Source organism: Rhinolophus hipposideros (genome assembly GCF_964194185.1).
Source record: "Rhinolophus hipposideros genome assembly, contig: HAP1_SCAFFOLD_46, whole genome shotgun sequence".
NCBI classification, from domain to species: domain Eukaryota; kingdom Metazoa; phylum Chordata; class Mammalia; order Chiroptera; family Rhinolophidae; genus Rhinolophus; species Rhinolophus hipposideros.
The window spans coordinates 543,671-555,735 of record NW_027669255.1 but is presented as its reverse complement, the minus strand read 5'-3'; positions in this window follow the sequence as shown (position 1 = coordinate 555,735).

Genomic DNA, 12,065 nt, shown 5'->3' with positions numbered 1-12,065 from the left:
AAGTCATGCATTTGGGCATAGTTTGAACTGGAATAACTTTAATTTTTAGGTAAAGTTAACTTCACAACCCAAACCGATTCCTTATGACTTGGAAGCCTACGTGTTTTATACTATTCCCAGGATTCTGTAGCTATTGAGTTACCCATCCAGGATTCCATTCTGTTCTTTCCTCAAACACAGTGTCTAGACCAGTAGGCTGCAGTTGCCTGTATCAGAAGATCACACCTTTCTTATCTCTTTCCACAGCTGTCACCTCGCATCAGCTCATCATTACTTTGTACTTCTATTACTACAAGTATGGTTGCCATCAAGACACTCAATGCATGCTATTTTAACTGAACAAGACAGTTGTCCTGTATTAAAACAGCGCTCAGCTGATTACTGTTAGTATAATCCTACGTATTATTACTATTCACTATGGTCTTTTTTCATTGGAACGGTTTCTTGCAGATCTATTCGACATTACAAATATAATAATACTTTGATGTCCCAGGCATTATCTTTTCAAGTTCCAAATTATTAAAAAATAAACACCCTACAATCCAAAATCTTTCTTTCTGACTCATTAGGACATTTGCGCATCTACAAAAACCACAGAGTCATGCATTTGGGCATAGGTTGACCGGGAATAATTCTTTAGCTTTTAGGTGAACTTAACTTCACAACCCAAACTGATTCCTTATGACTTGGAAGCCTTAGTGTTTTATGCTATTCCACACTGACTTTCTTAAGTGACACTTGCAAGTTAGCAGAATTGTACTACGCTGTCTTATTATATTACGCACATAGCTAGTTTATTCATTATAGGATAAACCATAAAAAATGATTTGTATGAGGAAATGCAGAGGCGAGAAAGTAAAGTCAAAGCATACCTTTTTCATTTTAACATCACTCAATGGTGATATTTAAAATAGTAATGATAATAATAATAGTGTAAGACAGTACCTCAGAATCCCAAGGTGATTCTTCATCTTCATCTTGTCCTAATCCTAATGATGACTTTATAACTATAAAATGTAGTCACAGGTACATTAATGTGAACATATATTACTATGCATTTTAAGTACACATTCAGTCGTGCTTATTTCCATAAAAGTAATAGCAGAAAAGAATTCAGGGGAACGAAGCATTTGCAAGAAGAAGCAGTTGTTAGTAGTGGGGATACTTTTGCCCAAAAGATAGGAAAAAATGCTTAAAAGAAATGAATATCACATTTGGATCGACACATGTTAGATTTCTTTATAGCAGAGCTTAAGCTAGAAAGAATTCATAGATAGTCACTAAATTACCACTTATATTATTCTGGTGTGCTCCATCAACACAAGTCAAATTACCATTGTTTGCTTGGTCTTGTGGAGCACTTTCAATAATATCCACATGATTTTCTCTTTTTCGAATGGCTGGCTTGGTTGCTTCTTTCTATTAAAAAAAGAAAGAAAAAAGAAAAGAAAAACCCAACTTCAGAAAACATCCTATTCATTTACTCATTGACTCACTCACTCAGTCCATCCGTAGGTAAGACAAGAAAACTTTACTGTAGCCGTCATAGGCACAGACCCAGGGGAAGCTGGAAATAGAAATGAAACATTTTGTCCTACATTCTAGTAGGAGTATAATACATGAAAAATAACAACAGAAAAGTACCGCTCTCCACTTCGACACCTGACGTGAATAAAGTATAGTAAGGGCACAAAAGAGACGACAATCCGTTGTATAAGGGAAGCTCAGCAGATACTGCAAAGATAGGGCTGCATCTTGAAAGTTATACAAGGTGCTGAGGGAAGGCATGAAGGGGATTCCAGAAGGGCAGCAGGAGCAAAAGCCGGAGGTGTGAAACAACATATTGTAAGTGAGGGCAGCAAAGGAATGAGGTAAGCCTGGAACTCTGAGAAAGGGATGGAGAGACAACTGCAGAATCAGAACCAAATCAAAGAAGGCACATGTTATGCTAGCAGATGAATTCTACCCTCACGTAATGGGGAGTCACTCAGGAAGCAGAGGTGTTGCATCATCACAATTCTAGTTTACAACAGCCACTCGGGCTGCAATTTATGATATTGAGGACTTCCGTTTCTTTCTAGGATCCTATCCATCAGCCTGTCTTGTGTCACAGCATAGCCTCTCCCCGGTGCCTCCAAACCCACAAAGGCAGCTGCCAACAATAGGTCACTTTGTAGCTTCCCCTAGGTGGCTCCTGGTTGGGCACAACAGCAGCTGACTTGGGCCTGCCCCACAGCCCCTCCCAAGAGGCCCCAAATCCAACACACCTGGGGATCAGTTTCAGCAACACCAGAACATCACCAAAATAGCTCCATAATGACACGCCCAATCCATGGACTGAGCAGACACGGGAGCCCTGCTACAGCCGATCTCACTCTGTGGGGTCAGCCCACACACAGGGGTTCATCTACTGTAGTCACAGCCAGTCGTCCTGAGGGTCAATTCCACACCCAGATGTGCCAACAGCAATAAGGCTCAAGTACAACAGGAGGGCACACACCACCCACACGAGCTTCTGGAGCACCCGGCTCAGGTGACCGGGGAGACTGTACCACTGGGCCCCACACGACACCTGGTATGTAAGGCAATACTGTCCAGACGAGGAGAATTAGCAGATCTACAGAATACAGAGAAACAAACACAGAGAGGCAGTGAAAAAAGGAGAGAAAGAAACATTTCTCTAATGAAAGAACAGGATAAAACTCTAGAAAAAGAGGTAAACCAAACGGAGACAAGCAATATACCAGATACAGAGTTCAAAATACTGATTATAGGGATGCTAGATGAAATTAGGGGAAGAATAGACAAAGTAAGTAAAACTTCAACGGAGAGACAGCAAACATAAAAAGGACACAGAAATCGTTTAAAAAAAGTCTGAAATGAAAAATACAATATCTGAAATGAATAATTTATAGATGGAATCAGCACCACATTTGGTGAAGCAGAGGTTCAATAGTGATTTGGTAGACAAGGTAGCACAAACACCCAATCAGAACAGAGAAAAAATGAATATAAAAATATAAATAAAACAGAAAGTGCTTTAAGGGATGTCTGAGACAATATCAGGTGTAACAACATACGTAAGGCTATCTAAAGGAGAAGAGAGAGAGAGAGCAGGAATTGAAAACCTATTGGAATACACAATGATGGAAACCTTTCCTAACCTGGAGAAGGAGATAGACACACAAGCGTAGGAAACACAAAGAGTTCCAAACAAAATGAACCCAAACAGGTCCACACCAAAACATATCATAATTAAAATTCCAAAGGGTTAGGACATGGAGAGAATATTAAAACCATCAAGAGAAAAGTAGTTAGTCACGTACAATGGAGATCTCATAAGACTGTCAGGTGATCTCTCAAGAGAAAATTTGCAGGTCAGAAGAGATTGGCAAGAAATATTGAAAGTGATGAAAAGCAATAATCTACAACCAAGATTACTATTACTGCATCCGGCCAGGCTCTCATTTCGAATCAAAGGAGAGGTAAAGACTTGCCAGAGAAAAAGATGATGGCATCAGCACCAACAAACCAGTATCAAGAAATGTGAAACGAGGACTTGAAAAAAGAAGTAGAAGTAGAAAGAGGAAGAGGAGGAGGAGGAGGAAGAGGAGGAGGAGGAGGAGGAGGAGGAGAAATATGAATAATAAAATGGCAATAATTACATACGTATAAAAATTACTTTAAATGTAAATAGGTTAAATGTTTCAGTCAAGACATAAGGTGGCAGAATGGATAGGACTACAAGAGCCATATATATGACATCAAACTCAAAAATTTTTGCACAGTAATAGAAACCATCAACAAAATGAAAACACAACCAGATGAATGGGAGAAGGTATCCAAAACACATAAGGAACTCATAAAACGTAACACCAAAAGACAATGCAATTACAAAATGAGAAGAGTACTTGAATAGACTTTTCTCCAAAGAGGTCACACAGATAGCCAAGAGACATACGAAAACACGCTCAGTGCCACTAATCATCAGAGCGATGCAAATTAAAAGCACAATGAGCTACCACCTCACACCTGTCAGAATGGCCGTCATCAATAAATCAACAAACAACCAATGTTGATGAGGATGTGAAGGGAAGCCCCGTGCACTGTTGGTGGGACTGCAAATCTGACCAGACACAATGGAAAACAATATGGAAGCTCCTCAAAAATTTGAAAATAGAACTACCAGGTGGCATAGCAATCCCACTTCTGAGTTTTTCTCCGCAGAAATCCCAAACACTGATTTGAAACATGTATGCATCTGTATGGTTATATTTACATAATTTACAATACTCCAGATAAAGAAATAACTGAAGTATCCATCGTAGTGGATAAAGAAGAAGTGGTACATATACACAACAACATACTACTTGGCTGTAAACAAAGAACAAAATCTTACCATTTGCGACAATGTGCGTGGACCTAGAGGGTATTATTCGAAGTGAAAAAAGTCAGATAGAGAAAGGCAAACACCACATGATTTCACCTATTGGTGATATGTAAAAAAAAAATAAATGAACATAGAAAAAAGAAACAAACTCATAGGTGCAGAGAACTAACTGATCGTTGCTCAGAGGGAAGAGTATTGGGGAACAAACTGAAAAGGTTAAAGGGTTAAGAAGTACAAATTGGCAGTTATAAAATAGTCATGTAGATGTCAAGTACAGCACAAAGATATAGTAAATAACACTGTAATAACTAAGTATGGTGTCAGGTATACCACACTAATCAGGGTACCACTTTACACATTATAGAAATGCCTAACTACTATGCTGTACACCTGAGGCTGACATCATTGAATGTCAACTATAACAGAAATGAAAAATTTTACATTTAAACTAAAAACTTTCTGAAATTTGATATTTTATTATGTAGTTTTTAAGAATCTCTGCTTTTCACCAGAGTAAAGAAAGGATCCTGTCTTTTGCAGACACGGCTCCTTTCTTTACTTTGGTCAATGCATCATGGTCAATGGGCATAAAATCTCACGGACATGTTTTTATAGGGAGCAGCTAAGAGCATCATCAGCTTTGGAGCCAAGTGGATTTTGCATCAAACCCTCAAACTTCTCCCTGGCTACTGCAAGACATGCTGCCTAGATTGCCTTGGACTCCATTTCCTTATCTCTGAACATGAGGATTCCCTTCCTTGACAAAGCTATTCTGAGGATTAAATCAGATCATGCTTGTTACAGAATAGGTACAGAACAAGTGTTGATTTTACTATGGAGTATTTCAGCATATCAGTTAAATGAAAATCTGTGTCGCTCTTGCTTATACGGGCACAGGGGCCCACGCATCAAAAACCATGTAATCAAACACGCCATTAAAACACTAAACTTGAAAAAAAAAAAAGAATCTCTGCTTTTCAAATTGGTTATTATTTTATACAAAACATATACTCTTCAATTAGATAAAGACATTTAAAATATTCACAATGCAATGATTTAGAACATAGTGGAATCCCTTTGTAATATGGGTTTTGAGATAGACAACATGAATTCTAAACTTTCAAAACTTCTACTATTATTTTAAGTCTAAATGATGAACCTGGTATACCGGAAACTAATATAAAATAATATGGAATGTCCACGGGATGTAAGTGAAAAAATAATGGAGAAAACACTCCCTCCTAACAAGTATACCATACCAACATACATAGCGTAAAAAAATAAAACTATATGTCATATGCTATATAGTTTTAAAACTGAAAGGTATCAGGAAGAATTCATGACTGTTACAATGAGTACCTGATCCATTAAAGATTCCATTTAGGCACGAGTATGATAAAAGTCAGGCTGGTATAACGTAAAAGTCACATTAAGAATCCTTACCTTTAACCAAATTGCATATCTCCGTCACTGTGGGAAAACTCCCTATAGAATTTTACTATCACAATACATTTCCCAGACCCTTCTTTTCTCAGCTCCCAACTTCGATACTTACTAAAGTTAAAAGAACAACAACAAAACAACGAAGCATCAAATGGTCATATGTTATCAAATGGTTCACCTTGACCAATTTTCCATAACAAACATAAAACAATGATAGGTGGAGCACTACTAAATTTTACAACTCGGCGCTACACAAAACTAAATTAAGAGCACAACAGTTAATTTCACACAGGAGCCTTTTACCTTGGTACCAACATCGAAGAGTCCATCGTCTGACGTAGACCATGAATCATCACTGCCAGGTTTCCAGGAAAGACTTCCGGGGAAAGATACACAACAGACACAAGTGAGTTCATTTCTTTACAAAGGCAGCAACAACAACAACAAAAGGAGTACAATTCAGCTATCTGCATATGAAATGAAGTTTCTTGATACGATTAAAATTTAGATGATGTTCTAGAAAAGCTATCAGTTATCTATTGCTGCCTCCACCACTCCCAACTCGTGCAATATTTAATGAAGATACACTCTAAGTTTCCATAACAAAAAACGACAGCAAACATGTTGGCAACACCTGAGAGTACCTTGTTTTCACCAAAGTCCTGAAGGCTGAATTGAAAACGCAATTAATAGCTGACAATAGGAACCTGAACTGGGACAAAAGCAATGACCTAAATCAAGATAGAATGATACACTGAGCCTTCTCCACGGTCTGTCCCTGGTTCAAAGATTAATCTGTGTGGGTCAAAAACGGCAGTCTTGCTTCTTTAACATAGAAAGCAGTTACTAAACTTATCCCATTCCTTGTTTTCACTCAAAAACACTACAGTGAGGTCCCTGAAATGCATGAAATGTTTGCAACTTACATGTACAAAAGTCAAAGAACAAATATGTACGTTGTTAGCCTCCCCACTCCCAGATCACTTGTCCGCAAAGCTTCCTGGCAATCTCCAACCTTGAAAACTTCAGCCTACGAAGGCATAGACTCCTGAAACAAGGTTGGGCTCAAATGACCCACAGTAGGAGTTCTCTATTTCCCTGTTCCTGGAAAACAAGCTAAATGGAGCCTCAGTCATCCACTCCCAACACAGGCACGTTACCACCTACCCAACTCCATTACTGGTTTCACAATCAGTCCTCCCTCTGCCCAACCCTCCATCTCCATGGGAAGGACATCAGCGCGTTGGGCAAAGAGGTAGAGGTGACAAGACACCTGCCGTGGTGTCTTGTGCTGATCTATGTAGTTCAGCAATCTCCAGTGCCTTTGGACTCAAGGGGACCCCCTCTGTAATTTCGGGTGCAGGTGGATGATACCACATTCCTACTTGCTATAAAGAGAATGTTTCCAGAGGCTCAAAGGTTTAATATGTTTTCATACAAACCTTAAATTTTGCTGGTTCCTCCAATTCAACAAACAAAACAGCAGCAACCTGTTCAGGCAGGACGCCCTTGAGCCCCTTATTTTAATCTGCTTTTTTAGACAACTACCAACATCCTGTGTCCTTTCTTCCTGTAATTTCTCTCTACCTTGTCATACCCTCCCATTCTGATCTCTTTTCCCTCATCTGATCTCTATCTAATCTCTGCTCTAAGAGCCTTATTCCTATCCCAACCTGTGTTGTTCCTCTTGAAACGTGGATTCCCCTGCTAATTCCATTCTTAGCCTCTTCCATTGCATTCACTAGAGCTTTCCATAATTAAAACACTCACCCAAAGGATGATAAAGAAGGAAGTGTACTGGGCTTAGAAACCTATACTAATCTCATTTCATCACTCACTGTACTCAAAGAAGTCACTTCAATCTCTTACAGTTCAAACTCCTCATGTGATCAACCACTTGACCAAAACATTAATGGCAGCATGAAATACTAGGGGGTGTTTTGAATAATTAATTGATAACATTCATTCAACACCTGGAATTCTATGTACTTTTGATTCTGTCAAGAAAAATGGAGAATACTTAGCTGGCAGAAGTGGAAAAAAATAACACAACAACAGCAACAAAACTACCCCGAGTAAAGCAGAGAAAAAGGTAAAAAATCAAGAAAAGTCATGGAAGAAGGAAGAAAGACTCTGGAAAAAGAGAAAAAACTTCCTAGAACAAGGTAAAGGTATTAGCCAGAAGGAAAACACAGTCTGAGGAGTCAGTAAGTAGAGAAGTCAATTAGAAATATCCTCTCAATTTGTGCTGAATTAGCACAACAGTCTATACATAGATGATCTTCACTTACAGAACAACAATTCGTCCCAAGAAGGGTACATCGCATTATACCTGAAAACATTTATCTGATTAGGTCTTGCTTATGTACAACCTGTGGTTCTGTGGCCACAGCGAACTGACATCTGCCCTCAACACTGATGGTGAAAACAAGGTTCTCGTGACTGCTGCAATTGTCAAGTACATTAAGACAAAAGCTTGGGCTAACTGGGCTTGATAGGAAACTTCTAAATCAGCATTAAGGCATCACTAAACGGGACTCTCTGAGGCCACCTGACGTGCACCTGAATCTTGAATCCAGACCTGTCCAGGCACTTCTCAGTACAGGCTGAGGGACAAGAGAACGGACTTGGGAAGCCAAGCAGGCTGAAGGTCACATCACGGGTTAGCCACTTGGTAACTATGGAACCAAGTGTCAATTAATCCACCTCCTGGAACCACACTCCTCTAATGAATAAAAACAGCCGAACAGCACAGCTACTTTGCAAATCAACTGTGCCGATGACCTGGGATAACCAATGGTAGGCACATAGTATAGGGTCTAGCCCAGAGCAGAACACTCATTAAAGCTTACTGGCTTCTCTCCGCAGTCTCTTAGTTAACATGCAATTTTAGAAATCCATAAAATCCTACCTGCTTGCAGGGTCGCATTGAGAACACTCATCCACTGTTAAAAGAAAAAAAATTCAAATACATTGTAAATACACAATAGAAAAACACAGAACTTTGAAAGCGTCAGATTCAAGTGATGTAAAAATATTTGTTTGGGAACACCCCTGAAGACTATAGTAGAGTGAATGTTACTGATACAACTGGTGGGCAATTAATACATGAAGAACTTTTACTTCCTCTGCTGTATATCTGTGTGTGTGTGTGTATATATTTATATTTATATATTTATATACATACACATATACACAGATATATATATATATATATATATATATATATATATATATATATATATATACATATATACATATGTACCTATATATGTGTGCATGTATGCATATATACTCCCCAGGGTACGTGAAATACTAGTCTAAATGGATTCACCCTTTCTCCTTATTCCCTTTCTCATTTCCTTATGTTACTCTGATTGAGGAAGAATGCCAATGTCTTGCTAAAACTTATTCCATTTGGCTGTGAGTTGCGTAAACATAAAGCAGATTTTGCTACAAAATGACTATAGGAAATTCATAACTACGATCAACCTACACAGAGGTGGGCTAGGGTTGAACTCTTTCTGTTTTTTTTTATTTCCTTCTTTGCTTTCTCTGTTTTCTTGTAGCTGTGATTCACACAATTCATGGAGGGAAGAATTATGTAAGAGGAACACACCTACAACCTGCGTCTTTCGTTTGTCTATTACGGGCATCTGTCCAAACTCTGTGGGTGCTGACAGAGGTCTCATTGAGTGTGTGGCAAATGGCCTTTTATCACCAAATTTCGAATCCCCGGATATTTGACAAGTTCCATGATTGAAAGTCAAAGAAGTAGAATCCCAGCTGGAAAAATCTGAAAATAAAATTTTCGTTTATGAGGAGGTAAAAATAACACAAAGTTGACCATATTGTAAAACTTCCTTCTTCAGAGAAGCAGTCCCACGTCCTCCTTTCTCCCAAACACTCTACTCCTTCAGAGCTCATTTTATTTTAGGTGTCCTATACTTGCCATTCATGTAAGTTAAGTTGAATTAACTATTGTCACTCAGCAATTTCTGTTATATAATGTGGTTCCAATTAAAGCTTTTCTTCTTATTACTTAACATGGTGCTGTGTGTGACATTTTTTGTCATTATCAAAAGTTATGTCTAACCGCTTATCTTAATTTTAAATATGTGTGACAAACATGGATTTAAAAAACTTTCATTGAATGGTACAATTCCAAATAAGAAACTACTTATTACAAGAAAATGGTCTTTTCTAAATGCCCCAATATCTTCAGAATTCATTTTTAAGCCTTAGATAAACAGATATTCACATGACAAATTACAGTCCTGGGCGACCTTATTGTTTACAAAGAAAAATGGGATCAAACGAGGTCCCCATGAGCTCCAAAGAGTACAGGGTACCATGAGACAGAAAATGAATATATAACAAAAGTATTTTCCTTTTGTTTTTTTAAACAATATTCTCAGCTTAAAACTTTTTAAGACAAGTGAAAGAAAAACACAATTGTAGAAGTGAAGCTTTAAAGCCTCTTTTATCACTTCACATCCAGGAAGCCCGTACATCATTTAAAACGGTGGTTTCCAATGTCATGTGAGAATCCGTGAAGTCCCAAGGTCTGTCAGTCGAGGGGCCCGAAAAGGTCAAAGCTATTTTCACAGAAAGACTGAATGTCATTTGCCATTTTCACTCTCATTCTCTTCTAAGTGTACAGTAGAGCTTTCCACAGCCGTGATATCACAGCTCTGATGGTGACATCATAGCTCTATGGTTACTGGGTCGTAGCTCCAATGGCTCACGGAATGCATGACAGTGTGTGCTCGTATTTTAAATTGTTCAGTTTTTATTTCTAATATTGTAACTATCTATGGAGACTACCGACTTAAAAATATTCTTTGGAATTCTCAATAATTTTTAATAGCATAAAAGCATCCCAAGGCACAAAAGCTTCAGAATTCCTTTTTTCAAAGATTGTGTCTACCAAATATTCATTATCATTAATTACTTCTCCCATTTTTAATAATCGAAGACACCATAGGCGCACGTACACACATAGCCAGTGTCTGCTCAGCAGAACATCTGGTTGGCTTAAGACCATCAGTGTCACAACACTAAGAGGAAGTAAAGTTAAAACACAAATGACATGGTAGCAACTGAGGCTTACTTGGGTAAACGTCAAAATTCAAATGACCATTTGAAACGCTGGAAGTATCTTCCAGTTTGATTATTAACCTCTGAGAACCCCTATTAAGTACAGGGGTTCCAAACTGGGACATTTAGGATATCGAAACAAGAGGAGAAACATTTTAGTGAAGTCACCCTTTTAAAATCTTGTTTTCTTATTCCTGTCGATGTCTTTTTTCTCAAACATCGATACCAACAATGACATCACGTTGTTTATGTGAAATACTTCAATTAAATTTGTAACAAAGGAAAGTAAGTCTGAATAGAAGACTGTGAGCATGTCAAATGTCCTTGCGTACTCCTTCCCAAAATTAAATTGGTATTACACAGTGTACCTGGTCTGAAGGGTTGCACATCGTCCATTCCTACAGCTCTGTTAGGAACAGGATCTTCCACTTCAATGCTCGGCTGAAGGGGTTAGGAAACAAGATGATTAGTAATTAATGGACACTTCACACCATCTCTAGTTAATAATTCAGGATGAAAATGTTAAAGTTATCACCTCCAAGAAAAGGATTTTTTGAAAAATATGTGTTTAAGCATATATTAGGTTCGTGCAAACGTAATTGCAGATTTGCAATTTTTTTTAACCTTTTAAACCTCAATTACTTTCACAACAACCTAATACTTTGATAAGTGTACTTGATATAACTGTTAAATATTTCTAATGACAGATTTGTTTTTTAGTGTTAAAACAAGATACTTGCTTGACATGGTAAGAACCCTTGGTGTATGTCCAGTTGAGTTTAGACAGAACATTTTAGAACCTACTTCATCTATGTCAACAAGAGCTAGGAAAAACCGAACTCTTATTGGACAAAAAATTTGATAGAAAAACATGATTGAACCAAGTGGCAAAGAGATAAGAAAAACTTTTCATTAAATTGTGTTTCAATAAATGATAGGAAAAATGTTATATATAGTTATGCAACTTTTAAAAAAAGTATAATAATTTCTAATCAGGGAAAAATAAGAATATTTATTTATTATAGTCATCTGAAATGTACCAGACACTTACTATGCACATTTTATTTCTTTTCCACCCAAAACAACAAATATGAAAACAGTTTGATGATGGTTACCCCACTTCCTGCTTGGT